Source organism: Equus asinus, chromosome 2 (genome assembly GCF_041296235.1).
Source record: "Equus asinus isolate D_3611 breed Donkey chromosome 2, EquAss-T2T_v2, whole genome shotgun sequence".
NCBI lineage: Eukaryota > Metazoa > Chordata > Mammalia > Perissodactyla > Equidae > Equus > Equus asinus.
This window is the reverse complement of record NC_091791.1, coordinates 186,297,340-186,313,496: the sequence shown is the minus strand read 5'-3', so window position 1 is coordinate 186,313,496 and position 16,157 is coordinate 186,297,340.

The following is a 16,157-nucleotide window of genomic DNA, read 5'->3' as shown; positions in this document are numbered from 1 at the left end:
GTTTACTTGTTTATTGTTTGTTTTTCCCTTAGGAATGAAAGCTCCATGAAGGGGGTTGCCTGTCATGCTAATAACTCTATTTCAGCATGCCAAAAATGCCTAGCACATGGTAGGCAAAAAATACACATTCACTAAATGTATTCATATGAGTCAATTTTCATTAAATTCTTCTGTAGAAACAAGCCACTTCCAAATCTCAGTGGATTACACATAAGTTTAGTTCTTGCCCCTGTTTTATCTTTGCGGTGAATCAGTTGGCAACGTGCTCCAAAAGTCATCATTCTAGGACCCAAGATGAAGGAGCCGCCCTCAGCTGGATCACACCCTTGTGGCAGAGAAAAGAAAGGGAATGGCAAAAGAATGCAATGGCACTTAAAGGATGTCATTTCTGCTCCCATCCTGTTGTCCTAGCAAGTCCCTTGGCCAAGGCTGATTTCAGTGGGAACTGTGTAATTCACATGGCAATGGTCAAGCTCGGAGAATCCCGGCCGCACTTTACAGCTGCAGGCTGATTAGTGTGGGCTGCAGCAGAAGAGACCGCCCACCTTTCTGTGCCTGCACAGAGGGAAACCACACAACTAGGAACAGTAATTCAATCTATCACCTATCACTCAGGCAGACACACACATGAAAATGCCTATATTTATAACCATTTCCTATCTGATTTAGCAGATATTTCACCTTTTACAGGTCTTTTGACAACTTATTAGATGACAGTAAGAAAATTAGCAGAAACTCATGAGGTAATCTATGTAGGAGCCCGAGACAGGAAGAAAGTATAGGTGATATCCTCAAAGTAGAAAGAGTTTACCTTCCCAGGAGACAGAGTGTCCAGAGGCAGCAGGGCACAAGCAAAACTTTTGGAGGCAGACACACCAGAGTTTGATATTGGTTCTGAATTTATTCTCTTAGTAATCCTAACCAAGGAGCTTAAACACTTTAAGGCTGATATGTAAAAGGAAGGACATAACTTCTATTATGTTCCCATGTTATTATGTAAGTATTAGGAAAAACTTATGTCTGTATCCAGCTGTGTATCCATGTAAATGTCTACCTATCTCAACACACATTGCTATCTATCTATATATCACATCACTACTAATATAATCACTTGTGTTTGGTTGGTGCTCAGTAACACACACACACAAAAACAAAATCCAAAAAACAAAAAAACCACTGCTCTGGTATTGAAATATTTAAAGTACTTTGACATCCCTGGAAGCATCATTTTACTAAATAAAATTCTTGATAAATTATGGTCAAACTTGATGAGAGCTTGTTCTTTTATAAATTCTATACAGTGGCCAAGGAGCATTGCTACACCTAATTCAAAAAGAGGGCAATTAAAAAGAAATAAAAAAGGCAAACAAAAAAATTGGAATGGAAGAAAATAATATGAATTGTTAAATATTTAGATGTTATTTAAATATTTAATCTCCACATTTTCAAATAAACTTTACAGTTTTAAAAATGTATGTGATCACCTGAGTATAGTCACAAAATTAAGTATTAATGTATCATAGATCTGATCTGGAAAGCATGGGACATAAATTATTTCTCCAATAAATATATGTTTGATCTCTGTCCATTATTTTGTTAATAATAAATTCATAACATGGAAGTCATCATATCAGGGACAGTAGAGATATGGAAATATAAATCAGAGATACACCTTGCGTTGGGCTTCATCACTGAGGAGGGCCATATTTCTGTGCAATGATAATTAAATGCATGATAAGTAAAGCTAAGTAGTATAGACAAAGCAGAAATGACGTGTGTCAGGTATTTAAATGTAATAGAAATTTCTTTAGTTTTGGACATCCTAGAATGTACCACTCAGGAAATGATATTTGAGCTTTGAAAATCTAAGACAATATGGACTTGCACAGACATAGGAGTGACGATATTTTATTCGGAGTAAACAGTATAAGGAAAGCATGGGCATGGGGGAAAAGGGAGATTAATGGTCCTCTTTTTCTTTTCTTTTAAATCCTATTTGCTGTCGAAGACCTTTTCTCATCTACTCTCCTTTGCAGTTTATATTCTCTTGTCCTAATGTTTTCTCTGCCTCTTTCAAATGATCAACACAGGATTCACAGTCCACTGTCATAGAGCTAATATTCTCAGACTGGAGAGGTGATATTCTACAGAATAAAATAAATGTATGTGATATTTTAACATGTAATTTGAAGAAATCAAAATAGGGTAAGGGAGGCAGGAGTACCTCATGCTAGTGGGTGTACTTTAGATAGACTAGTAGAAAAGGATTTTCTGAGGATGCAAATTTGATTTTAGAACATATTTGGCAAGAAGATGCAGCAGAAATCAGGGCAGTGCAGTGCTGGCGGACTAGGAGGATAATCAGGTGTCAGGACAGTGAGGGAGCAGGCAGCGTCTCGGAGTTAGGGAAAGGAGCTTCGACTTAAGTAACGCGGGCAGTTTTTGCCTATTACAGGAAAGGAGTGTAGCGTGAGTTGGATTTGTAAAGATCCGTCGACTGCGGGGGTGTGTAGGTGAGCAAGAACTGACGCAGGGAAACCTGTAAGGGGCTGTTGCCGGCGCGGACACAAGAAACAATGCAGCCTTAACTAAGGAAGTTTTGGGGGAATGGTCAGAATTGGTCACCTGCGAGATACATTTTGAGGGTAAAACCAATAGTCACAATGATGAAATAGATGAGGAGGTAAAGAAAGAAAAGTAATCAAAGAAGACTTAGATGCTGAGCCTATGGGTATATGATATTCCACATGGAGAAGTCTAAGGGAGGAAAAGTTTTACTGAAAATTCCAAGAATTTTGTTTTTCATCTCTTAATTTTGAGAAGCTTATTAAATATCCAGGTGAGATTTTAGGCAGGGAAATGTTTAAGTTTGGACTTCAGAGAAAAGGCTTGGCGAGAAATATAGGTAGCCTCTAGGAGCTAGTTGTGATCTTCAGGGGACAGTGGGAAAGGAAAGGGGGGCTTCTACTGTTTTCACTTGGTTAATAAGAAGTAAGCATTACATTTGGCACATTTATGACCTCTGGTAACTTGATAGTAGTAGTTTCTGTGGAGAAGAGACATTTGTCCCATCGGAGTAGATTAACGAGAACATAAATGATGAATGTGGAGACACTGAGCATGCGCATTTTGGGGGAAGGTTTTCCTGTGGAGTTGCAGGGGGGTTGAGATAGTTAGTCTGAGGAGCACAGAGTGGTGGTAAGTGCATATTTTTCTTCAGAGCCATGCCAGAGCTACACTAATAGTATGATGAGTAGAAGGAAGGAAATGGCAGGAGTAAACTCCTTGAGAAGACTAGAGAGACCACCACGTAATCAGCGCTGCTACTTTCTTTTATCAAAGGAGAAGACGTTGATGATGGATACACTGCGCTTAGCTTGATTTTGTAGATGTGAAATGTGATGGTTCTTGTCTAATGGCTTTCATTTCTGGATGAAATTTGAAAACCTTGTCATCTTGTTGTTTGGGAAATTCTTGTTGAAGGTTTGAGGTAAAAAAAAAAAAACGATATAAAGTAATTATTTGGGACAGTTGAAAATCGGGAGGATTTCCAGACAGTGATTATAACTGTCTTAACATTTTGGCCACAAATTCAAAGTGAGACCAGTCAGCTTTATGCTTAGATGTTTTCCCCCAGCAGGTTAAATTGCTGGGGAAAGTTTTGGATGGGTGTAAGAGATGACTGGGCTGACCTGAGCTGCATCATTTGCAAAGAACTGACCTGAATGATCGAAGATGGACAACTGACTCAAGAGGCCAAATCTGGGACCCAGCGCTCAGGTGAGTTAGTATATATTTATGTGAATAATGTTATAAATGTCACATAGTTCAGTAAATGATACTGCTCTAATTGTGACAAATATGGAGAGAATGATGGGGGAAATCCAAAATAAAATTAATTTTCATGAAAATAAGTTAAATAAGAATATTTAAGCAATAAAAGAATCATTTTAAAGGCTTCACCCTGATTCATACTTATCTTCAAACACAAACAGAAAAAATCATCCTGATAATCTAATATTTTGTTGCTGAAAAGTTTGGTCTTATAAGAATGAACATGATTAATAGTTTTTAAATGACTCAGAAAAAAAGTCTACATGATTACAATTTCATTGTTTGTGTGCTCTCACATTTGAAATATCAGAAATGTGAAAGAGAAAAGAAGCAGTCACATTTTTAAAGTCAGATATAATATTTTCATTGAAATTCCTAATGTAAATTGTTAAAATCAGTTTCTTCTGAGAGTACATTTTACTCAATGGTGTTTCCATGACCCATTCTGCTAATTGATTTCATTGATGCAATGAAAATCATCATCTATGATTTTAAAATTCTTTCCCTATTATTATTTTATCTGTGGACTTTTTAAAAATTTGTTAGATATTTAACACTTCTACTGGAAACTTAATTGCTGTGAACAAATTGTGTAGGAAGATAGATATGTTTTAAAGAATTCTTTTAAAAAAGTACAGAAAGAGGTTTAAAGTAATATTTTTTTTATGGGACCGGTGAAGGTAGATTGCACATCTCAAGTAATATTAGGAGAAGTATAAGTCAAGTGAGAAAAGAAGCAATTTGAGGATTAAATAGTCAGAAATTCTAAGTTGAATAAAGAGGGACTATGTTCCTGGTGTTGGTAATGATTGAAAAAACCCAAAGATTACCAGAGATTTTTGAGATCAAATTATAGGTAGATAAGTTTAAAATGAAAATATAGGCTACGAATCTTCTAGTTTTAATGTGGACACAATAGGAAGCAATCTAGAAATATATATAAGTATATTCCTAGTTCCCAATCTTAACGGATGTGTAAACATGATGAAATTTAAAATTGCTAATGTTTTTCTGTAAAATTGCAATGAATTGCCTCCAAACATTCAAAAACCATATTTTGAAAGTACTGTTTACTATATAATATTGCTGACTCTGCGGCAATGTTGACAAAACAGAGACCATTCCTGCCCTCCACTGTAAAGATAGACGATTAATAATTGTATAAACAAATGTTTAATTAAACTGTGAAAAGAGCGTGAAGGAAAATTACAAGAGCATTAATAAAGAATAGCCAGAGAAACTAGTTCAATCTAGACCAGTCTTAAGGAAAACTTTCCTAAGCAGTGAAATTGTACATGAGATGTAAAGGGAGTATTGGTGTTTGCTAAACAGAGTTATGGAGAGGGACGAAAACAGCTGAGCCCCTGGTCCAAGTTGGGTAGTGTCCCACAGGAAGAAGGGGCAGGGAGAGATCCGTAGGGCTTGGTCTGTGGTGAACAGCTGATCTGTTCTATTTCCTGTATGGTTGACTTGCATTGAGTTTCGGAGGAGTGTGTTCACTGAACTCTAAATTTGAACTCAGCACCTGGCTTTCAATTTGAGAACATCGGCCTCTGAAAGTTGTGTCTGAGCATTTATTTCCTTATCCACCCAGCTCAGTAAATGTCACATACAACAAGTTTCCATGCTTTTGAATACTGGCAAAGCATATATCAAAGTACCCAGTGTATAGGACGGTGTTCAGTGAAGTTAGCTACAGTTTTCCCTTTCCTTTATGATTTTTCCAAATGTTTTGCTTCCTTATTTGCAATAATGTTATTAAATCTGGGTATCAAATTTGAGAATATTTTATAAATCTTTAAGCTCAGGTTTCCAATGGGGAATTATTAACTTTATTAATTATTAATTTTCTCTATTTTCTCAGAATAGCAATTGCATTTTATTACACATGACATATATTTCCTATCAGTTGGTTGTAATAAAATCTATAGGATAAGAAGGAAAAATTGGGAAAGAGATATATCCACATTTATACATGTAACATTTCAGGTAATTTGGAAGTATTCAAAGTTTACCTCATTTTAAGCTGCTGCTTATATTCAACCAAGGCAATAAGTATAGTTTAGATTCCAACCTACCTAATTCGTGAACAATGGAGACGATCCAGACCAAGCTGTACAGGGATCCCCAGGTGTCTCCAAATTCTCGTAACATAGTAACATTGACACCGTGCGTTTTGAAAGTTGTGAGAGTCATTTTAGATACAATAAAGCCATGGTATTTAAATTAATGTGACCCTAAATATTAAAAAGAATTAAATAAAATAGTAAAGAAAACCCAAAAACACTTATGAAAGTTCAAATTTTAATTAATAAAGCAACCACAAAATCATCAAAAGAACGAAGGATTGTTCAACAAACAGTAATCAAATGCTTTTTCAAACGAGTAGCTACTTGGGATTTATTAAAAAGATAACAAAATTAAATACCTAATCTCAATTACTGCCAACAAATTACAGATGTATTCAAGCTTTAAAGGTAAAACACAATATTAAAAGGAACTTATAGAAAAAAAAAGTTAACAGAATATACACTTGGAAAATGACTTTGTTAAAGAGTCCTAAAAGGAAGAGGGAGGGAGGAGAGCACAAATGGACAGATTTAACTGAATAAGGCTTCTTATAACTAGGAAAAAGATTTACAAGAAATATGAAAGTTGATTGCCTACATTCTTAGTTCATGTAATAATCCTACAAATCACGAAGGAGAAACAGGCACGTACACACACGAAACAGGGGACCCAGGAATGACTAGACAGCTCATTAGGGACAACGTGAATGTAGCCAATTAGTATATTTGTTAAAATCTTCATTAGAACTCATTAAAATGAACCTCAAGAGGATATTTTTGCTCTATCTAGAGAGCAAACTGTGACCAACATTGATCAGGATGCGGAGAAACGAGCGCTCTCAGCCAATGCAGGTGAAGGTTATAATGTTAGAGTTTCTATCAGGCAGTTCTACTCTGTTTTGCCAAATCTATAAAACGTATTTCTCCTATGACTTTCATATTTAACTTCTAGGAATTTATGTTGAATGATAAATAATCAAAGAAAAATTCATAGTAGGAACATTTACGTAGTTGAAAAAAATAGAAATAACCTAGTTTCACAACAAGGTATTTAAACTATTATAATACCTAAAGTAGAATAATGTATATCTATTAAAATTATTATTTTGTGGTTCTTATTATATTTTTAAGCAAAGCAATTTAAGTTTGAATACATTATGAATAGTACTTATTTTATAAAATTTATTATAAAAATATAGAAATGCATTCACCAAATGTGAACAGTTGTTCTCTCTGAGCTTTGGCATTAAGAATGATGTGTATTTTATCATTTATTGTTGCTATAGCTTTACCAATACCTTCATTGATAAAAGACACAATACTAATCTATTTATCTTGATATCTATGGAGGAATTATGACATATCTTTAAATAATAATTTTGAACTTTTTTATTAATTGCAAAATATTATTGCATAAAAAAGAATAATAAAAATTTGAGAGAAAATGTCACATTTGTTAAAGTGCACATGGCTAAATACTCTCTTTTCAGGCTGGACAGAAGTAAAACAAATTAAAATCAAATGTTAGAGTGGCAGCAGTCACAGTGCTGGTAACAGGATGGCAGGAATTGGTTTGGAAATGCTCATGGGAAATAACCTGTGAATAAATCTGTTGCCCTTAGTCTGATGTCTGATGTAAATATTATCATGTTCTGTGAGAAGTGTGAAAAACAGTGTTTCTATTTCCAAAAAAACAGATTTTTCTGCAATGGGGAAAAATACTAGAGTATTTGTGCAATTAGTGTTTCTCTGACCAGCCAAACATGCAGAACACAATCAAATAAAACCCAAATGAAGATAAGCCTATCAGTTTCCCAAGAGCCTCTAAGCTGTTTTGTGGTATTGCAGTCAGTTCAAAGTCGTTAGCACTGAAACGTGAACACATGCTTTGAAACAGGGAGTAATAGTACTTTTCATCAATTAGGATTACAAATTTTATGGAATTCTACCATCCAATTAGAACTTTAGTGTAGTTTGGAACTGAAATATCACAGTTTCTAAGACAGTGTTCAGGATGCTGCACAAAATCTGGCAATTCTTGAAAATGTATAATGAACACAACATGTCAGTCCAGACTGGAAAATTCACAGCGTATTTTACCTCTATTTTACAGGGGACCTCTCCCTGTTCAGCTCACTACAAAGAAAGTCTGCCACTCTGCAGACAACCATTATCCTTTTCTGGAGCAAGTGCTGCGGGGATGGCTTCTTTATAGGTCAGATATCGCTTCCATGCAGAGGATATTTATAGCGTTCTACTTTCCGGGAGAAACGCTGACATGGCAAAGCTATGTTTAACTTGTGAGCTCAGATAACAGATTGGGTTGATAACATTAGTTCCAGCTATTACATTTCACCTTTCTTCCTTCCTAGTCCATTTTTGTGAATCATTCTGCCTCCCGACTTGCACAAATGTCATGTCTATCAATCCAGGGGAATATCTGTTCCCCATTTCTTTTCTTACCTGGAGCATGTACTTTACCTTGAGAGACACAAAATGAAAATAAATTGTGTCAGACTATTTCTCTAAGCAAGCTGATAAAAATGCATAGTGTTCTTGTGTGTGAGGGTTTTCTTCTTTCTAAAGTCTCAGAAAAAGCAATGCGTGCAGGCATATGCTCATACAAGTTCAAAGCCTCAAATACTGACCAGAATCACGAGCACAAATCTCTCAGATACCAGAGGAGCCCACTTAACCCTAACGAAATCTGTTCTTGGCTCTAGTAGCAATAGCTTAGTTAAATACATTTTAGAGTACATGCAGGTTTGGCATATATAGCATCTCTGGTTAATTTCCGAGAACAAAAATGCTATAATGAAGTATTATGACTAACTGAAACAAAAGAAATAATAACAATAATATTACTACCCGTCTCTGGATTTCAGGGTCCTTTTGCAAATCTCACACCTAACCATCCCAACAACCTTGAGCCAAAGCCTTCCTGTGGGCATATATCGGGGCCATAAAAACAGTTTTCAAGATAAATAAAGGCAACTCCTCGGACAAAGTTCAACTGAATGATATAACAATACAAACTGAAATCACCCTCACCGAAAAGAAGGAAGAATAAGGAAGTAAAGAAATTCACAGCTGACAGGGTCCATCATCAACCTTAGATCAGCTTAATTTGTTTTACCAAAAAAGTCTATGAAATATTCACAATAGGGAGCCATTAGAACAGGCACAATTGTACTTGAACTTCCAAAACTCTTTTCCACCTGTTTAGTAGGTTTGACAACTATTTCCTTTATCATAGAAAAAAAGAAAATTAAGTGGTATTTGGTAAATTTCTCTTTCATTCAATAGATTTTCATATTTATGGCATCTAGAAGTCATTTGTATAAATAAATGACTCAATGTTAAATCCTTCATAAAAATCACGAGTTTTTTGAGCAGTTTAGGTGAGGTATAAAGCTACATGCCATTCAATTTACTATCCTTATTCAAGCATTTATTTAAAGAATTTTTCCAATACATACATGTATTACGACTATAACAATTATATAGAGGACCCTAAAATGTATATTTATTTACTCCATTAATACTGGTATACCACATGAATAAAACAAACTTTTGTAGCACCATGTAAACACTGTGCATTAAATATTTGAGGTAATATTTGTTCACTAGTATCTGAACAATAATAAATAAACAACAATAAATATTGTCTCAATGTTTAATTTTCAATATTTTAGTATCCAACAAATATCTGGTAAAAATAGTTTTCACTACTAATGTAAAGTAATATTTTGTTAAGAGAAGGTTAATTGTAATTTTGTTTTTAAAAGGAAATGCATTTTGTAAATTACAATTAAAAATAATTGCCTTCATACTATATTAGCAGGGAATTACATTTGACTTCTGGTAACATGGATCTGAAAAGTGCGGCTTGAAGAAATCAGGGGTTTTAATTTTATCACATAGAAAGAACTATAAAAGTGATGATCCAGAGCTAGTACCAGAGCACTTTAGTGTCACCAAGAACCCAGACTTTCTCTCAGCCATCCTTATTCTGTGCTTATTTGTGCACAGTCCCAAGACGGCCACTGGACTTCCAGTCATAATATTAACATTGCAGAGAATAAGAAAAGAAGAAAGAAAAAGGCAATGAGCAAAAGACATGTGCAGGCGAAGTCAGCCAACACTGACCCTTCATTCCCCATCCCCTGTAGCTGTAAGAAACTGTTATGAAAGATGTACTCAATAGCTTTCCCCTCCTTCCATAGACAGAAGTTAGTCACACGGCAGCTGCTGCAAGAGAGAGTGAACAGCTTTTTCGCCGGTCACTTGATTGCACCCAATACAGTGCAATTGTGATCTGTTGACAAGGAAGAGAGGAAGAAGTGATACTGGGTGGGCTACAGCAGTTTGTACCCACAATGGAGATTGAAAGGACATAAGCTCACCCTAATATCATCTATATTTTGGATGAATATATTTGTGTGGTTTTATCACAGAACCTCAAATTCTCCCTTATGACTTTGCTCACCCTCTTACTTACATCTGGAATTATCTTTACTTCTATCTCTCGTACACCCATTTCCCTCACCACCATGGCCTTCCTTAAATTTCATCTCTTCCATATTTGCCGAATCTACTGAATCAAAAGTGGTTATTCTCTCTATTTTTATAAACATATCTTTTCACCTTTTTTGAACAGAAATATTCTATCATTTATTAAAATAATTAATTAGCTTATTTAATGAAATATTTATCTAGTATTTAATTACCACCACCTATATGTTAGAATGGTGCAGTGTTAAATTCTCATCAACACTATTAACTTTAGAATCCAGTACCATTTAATAAGTTCCACTTAATAACATGGCAAATTTAACTTGTGCTAAGTAAAAGTGCATAATTATTTACTGATAACACAGGTCTAAGTCAAAAGAAAACACAATCTGTCTGGGACTAGTAAAAACGCTACCCAGGGAAGAAGAGAAGGGTTATTTTTTAAAATTCTGGAATATTCCATACATTAATTTCATTCCTGGCTTTGCTTTAAGCTTGCTAATCAATATCCTTCTTAAGAGGCAGGAGAAAAGTATGTTTTCCAGGAAACTGACAAAAATAAAAGGTAGATGGGGCAGAATATTTTATTTGGTAGTATTCTCTCCAAAAATTGTACTTTCAAAGCTAACCCTAAGACGTTAAGTATTCTGTTGTCCTTCTAATTTCTGTTATGCAAAAAGTCCACAGGGAGATTCAAGCATACAAATTTCAACTAAAAGAAAACAGAACTTGTATATTGCTTTAGGGGAAAAACCGAATTTTGAAGCTAAAACTATTTAAAGCAATAGAATAAATATGTAATGAAAAATGTTTCCAGCGCCAAAATATATAAAAATTCTAAATTTTGTTTTCAAAGAATATAATATATCTCAAAAATGATAGACAAATAAAGAGAAATTTGATAATCTATTTTATGAGGAATTTTAATGTACTTATAGCTATAATTACTAGGTCAAGGAGACAAGAAGCATTAAGATTGGAGAAGACTTTGAAAGTTCAATTAGTAAGGTTGATCTAAAGGACAGATATATTAAGAACTCTGCATCAACAATTGGAATACACATTTTTTAAGTATGTATTTTCAAGGACACATTTATAAGAAGTGACTCTATGTTGGGAGATAAAACTGGCATTCAAATAGTAAAAATGTTTGCATTATACAAAACGTTTTCTCTCTACAATGCACTTAAATTTAATTTTTTTTTTTAATTTGAAAGCCTCATATACTTGGAAATCTTTTTAAAAACATCAATTCTAAAAAAATCATGATTCAAAGAATAAATCGTGACAGAAATTTGAAAATACTTAGAATTTCATGATCATAAAAACAGTAAGTTTCAAACTTACAGGAGGCAGATAAATGTTTCCTAAACAAAAGTTACAGCCTTGAAGTTTTATGACTCTTTTATGAAAAAATAAAACAATCTAAGCGTCCAACTTATGAAATAAGAAAAAATACAACATAATAAACAAAGGATTATAGGGAAGGAAGTATTAAATGTAAATGCAGAAATAATAGAGTATAATCAAACATTCAACAGACATGAACGACAAAGTGAAAACAGATTATCTGAAAAAACATTATCACGTGGAAAAGCCTCTATATTCTGAATAAAAAACTGGTGAGAGTTTATATAAAGAGTATAAAATGTTAAAAGGGAGACATTCCAGGTACTAGAGAGAGTAAACAGATACTGAGAGAACATTATGAATATTTTTTCTGACGTATATAAAAATGTAGATGAATAAATTACTAAAGAAATAACTTAGAAACGGACTCAAAAATAGTAAATATTAATAATTCTGGAAACAAAATTAAATAAATAGTTAATGTTTGCCCACAAAAAATATCAGAACCATGTATGTTTAGCTGCAAACCTGCTCAACATTTAGAGCCTAGATCATCTGGGTTTTACAGAAACTTGATTGCAGAACACAACATAAGGCAGCGTTCTGTGACTTATTTTATTATTCTAGGAATGTAAGGTTTAAAACAATAATTAATGATGACATATTAATGGAAAAATAACATCATATTAGAAACCATTAAAATCTTGGATAAAAATTAACATCCATTTATAATAAAAACCTTGCTTGGGTCTTATAGCTCATGAACAGAAATCTTGAATAATAAAAACCTGTCAATTGAGTTTGAGTGAACATTAGGGAATCTCAATAAGTTGTAAAATAATGAGGCAAGAGATTGGGACATCTGGAGATTGCTAATCTATTTGCTGCTAACAGTCAATAAATGTGAAAAGGTAGACATAATGGAGAAATTCCTTGAAAAGCACAAATTACCAAAACTGCCTCATAAGAAAGAGGAAATATATGTAGCTCTTTACCAATTACGTATATTGAATTTGTTATTAAAAACCTTCCCAGAACTTATATCCACACAAAATTTTTCCCACGGATATTTATAACATCTTTATTCATAATTGCTAAAACTTGGAAGCAACCAAGATGCCCTGCAGTAGATGAATGGATAAATAAACTGTGGTCCATCCAGACAAGGGATATCATTCAGCACTAAAAACAAATGAGCTATGAAGCCATGAAAAAAACATGGAGGAATCTTAAATGCATATTACTAAGTGAAAGAAACTAATCTGAAAAAGCTATATACATAAGATTCCAACTATATGACATTCTAGAAATGCAGAACTATGGAGGCAGTAAAAAGATCAGTGACTGTCAGGGCTTGTGGGATGGGAGGGATGAAGACGCAGAGCACAGATTTTTAAGACAGTGAATATACTCTGTGTGATACTACAGTGGTGGATATACGTCGCTATAAAGTTTCTAAACACATAGAATGTACAACACCAAGAAGTAAGCCTTAATGGAAACTATGAACTTTGGGCGATTAAGATGTGCAATGTAGGCTTATCAATTGCAAAAAATGTACCACTTTGGTGAGAGCTGTTGATAGTGGAGGAAGCGATGTGTGTGTGTGGGGACAGGAGATATGAGAAATCTCTGTATCTTCCTTTCGATTTTCCTGTGAACCTAAAACTACTCTAAAAAAGTAAAGTCGTAAAGAAAGAAAATGTTTGCCAAACATATTCATATTTCACTGATGAATTCTCTCAAACATTTAACCAACTATAGTAGAATTCTCTCTTCCCCCTCAAAAAAAATATGTCCCCATTGAATTCCACAATGTCACTTTGTCATTAGAGTCTTTGATGATGTAATTAGTTCAGGACCTCAAGAGGATAACATACTGGATCAAGGGTGGGCCTCAAATTCAATGACTGGTGTCCTTATAAGAAGAGGAGAAAACACCAAGACACACAGCAAGAAGGCCATGTGAAGATGAAGGCGGAACTTGCAGTGATGTAGCTGCAAGCCAAGCACTGCCAAGGGTTGCTGGGGGCCGCCGGAAGCTGGAGGAGGTAAGGAAGGAGCCTGCCCTAGAGTGTTCGGAGGAAGCAGGGCCCTGCCAACAGCTTGAAACTAACGCACCTACACAGACTCTTTCAGAATACAGGAGGACTGAACACTTCAAAAACAATAATCCGCTTCTCCCTACTGGACTTTTCTGTAAGTTTGAGATGATTTCTAAATGAAATTGAACCGTATATTACACAATTCCAATAATTAACAGTGTAATAATGCAAAATTCTGAGAAAGATTAGTTGAATATGATAGATAGTCAAGAGACAGTCCTTGATATTTAGTATCTTTGTCTATTGAAAACAGATCTTGGTATTTAACGAAAAAAATTCATACAAAGTATATTTATTACAGAAATATTTAAAATTATCACATGATATATAGTAAGTCAATAGTTCGATTCATCCTTGAAACATGTATCTTATATATAGCGTTTTAAAGATAAAGAGTTAAAAAGTGTTTTTTTACTTATTACTCAAAATTAATTTTAATGTCATTATTTAAATGGAAAAATCAATAACTCTATGCAATTTATTTGAATTGCAAGATTTTTCCTGTTACATATGTAGAGTCTGATCTATGAGAGAATGTTAAAGATGATTTAGATTTTATAAATTTTTGAGACATTATTTAAATAAAGTATAAGTCACCCTTTTAGGCATACAATTTTATGATTTTAGAAAATATATATAGTCACGTACACAACATCAAAATAAAAAAGTAGAATAGTTTCAACACAACATAAAAATTAATTTATATCTTGACTAGAAAATTCCAAACATTTTAAACATTAAAGTGTAAATATTCATGAGTTTAAATATTTGCTCATAATACACACAGTCAATATATCCTCAATGACAAGAGACGTTAGTCCTAAATTGTAATACTCTTTGTATCTTTTTTTTCATATTGGTATTCTATAAGAATTTGTATTTTGGCAAGAGGATTCTAGGACCACTGAACACAATGCAGATGACTTTTTCAACACTTCCTAAATGATAAGTACAATTAAATAAACTTTAAAATCATTAATAACTCTTTTTTCCCTTTATTTTCTCCTAGGAACAAATTATCAATAAATCCTGAAAATACTTCCTCTTTACTATTATAGACTTCCGGGTCCTCATAGAAATATATATATATATATATATACTTGTTTATGGTCAAGTAAGATTTTTGTAAAAATATAGCATGTAATCATAGTGTCATCTTCCACATACCACTCTTCCCAATAAAGAAAAGGAAAGATAAATTGTAATCTCAGAGATAAAAAACAGTTGTGTGTTATCAAAACTCTACCATTCATTTCATAATGAAAATATTTAATTCAATAATAATGGTTTGTCATCTTATGGAGTTTCTTGGTCTATTGATACTATTTTGCATTTAATGACAAATGTGTTAGAAGTAAAGAGCAGTGTATACTCAGAAATCTCTTTAACTGTTTACATTAACAGCACAGCGCAAGCAAGTGAAGGAGAGCTTTCAGGAACGGTCAGTCTCAAAACAACTAGTTTCAGAAATTTGAAAAGAAGAAAAAAATTGGCAGATCAACTCAGTAAAATCTTACCTGGAAATTAACAAAGTGAACGTAGTCTCAAAGTTCCACAGATCTTTTTCTCTGATTTGAGTCCTTTTTTTTAATAATCTAGAAGCATTGACAGTATTATAAAATCTTAGGTAGTCTAGTATCTCTAATTAAATTGCCCTTTTTCTATTGACCTGCATTTACTCTCTTGGTCACTGGACTGAAGAATTGTGTCCTTATTGAGCACTGACACCTGACAGATGTCCTTTATCACTGAGAATGTAATCAAAAGCTAGAAGAGAGGCAAGGCCACTTGAAATCTTTTTTTTTTTTTCATTGAAGATCAGTTTGTCTCAGAAATCATTCTTTATTTCAGAAAATAGTACAGAGATTTTTCCACATGGACTATTTTCCACAAGAAAACCATATAGTACTTAAAACACCTGAATCCATCATGCAGACTTCAAGTTATTTATATTTCATAAAATGTGCTGAATTTTTTGCTATTAATCTACTTTCCCAGTTTCTTAATTTGTGACTCTTCTCTATTTCTGATGCTACTGAATTAATTATGTTTTTTTAGACAGGCTGAAATACCAGTTAGGCCAAAAAGAGCTTGCTTTGGCCACTGTGTATGGACTCTGTCTGAAAGGCCCACCCCTGACCTTTGTGAAGGTGGGACCAGACAGTACACGGAGGTCCACATATCGTATGTCTAAATATTTAAAAGTTACAAAGGGGTCAGCCCAGTGGCCTAGTGGTTAAGTTCGTGTGTTCTGCTTCAGTGGCCTGGGCTTCACAGGTACAAA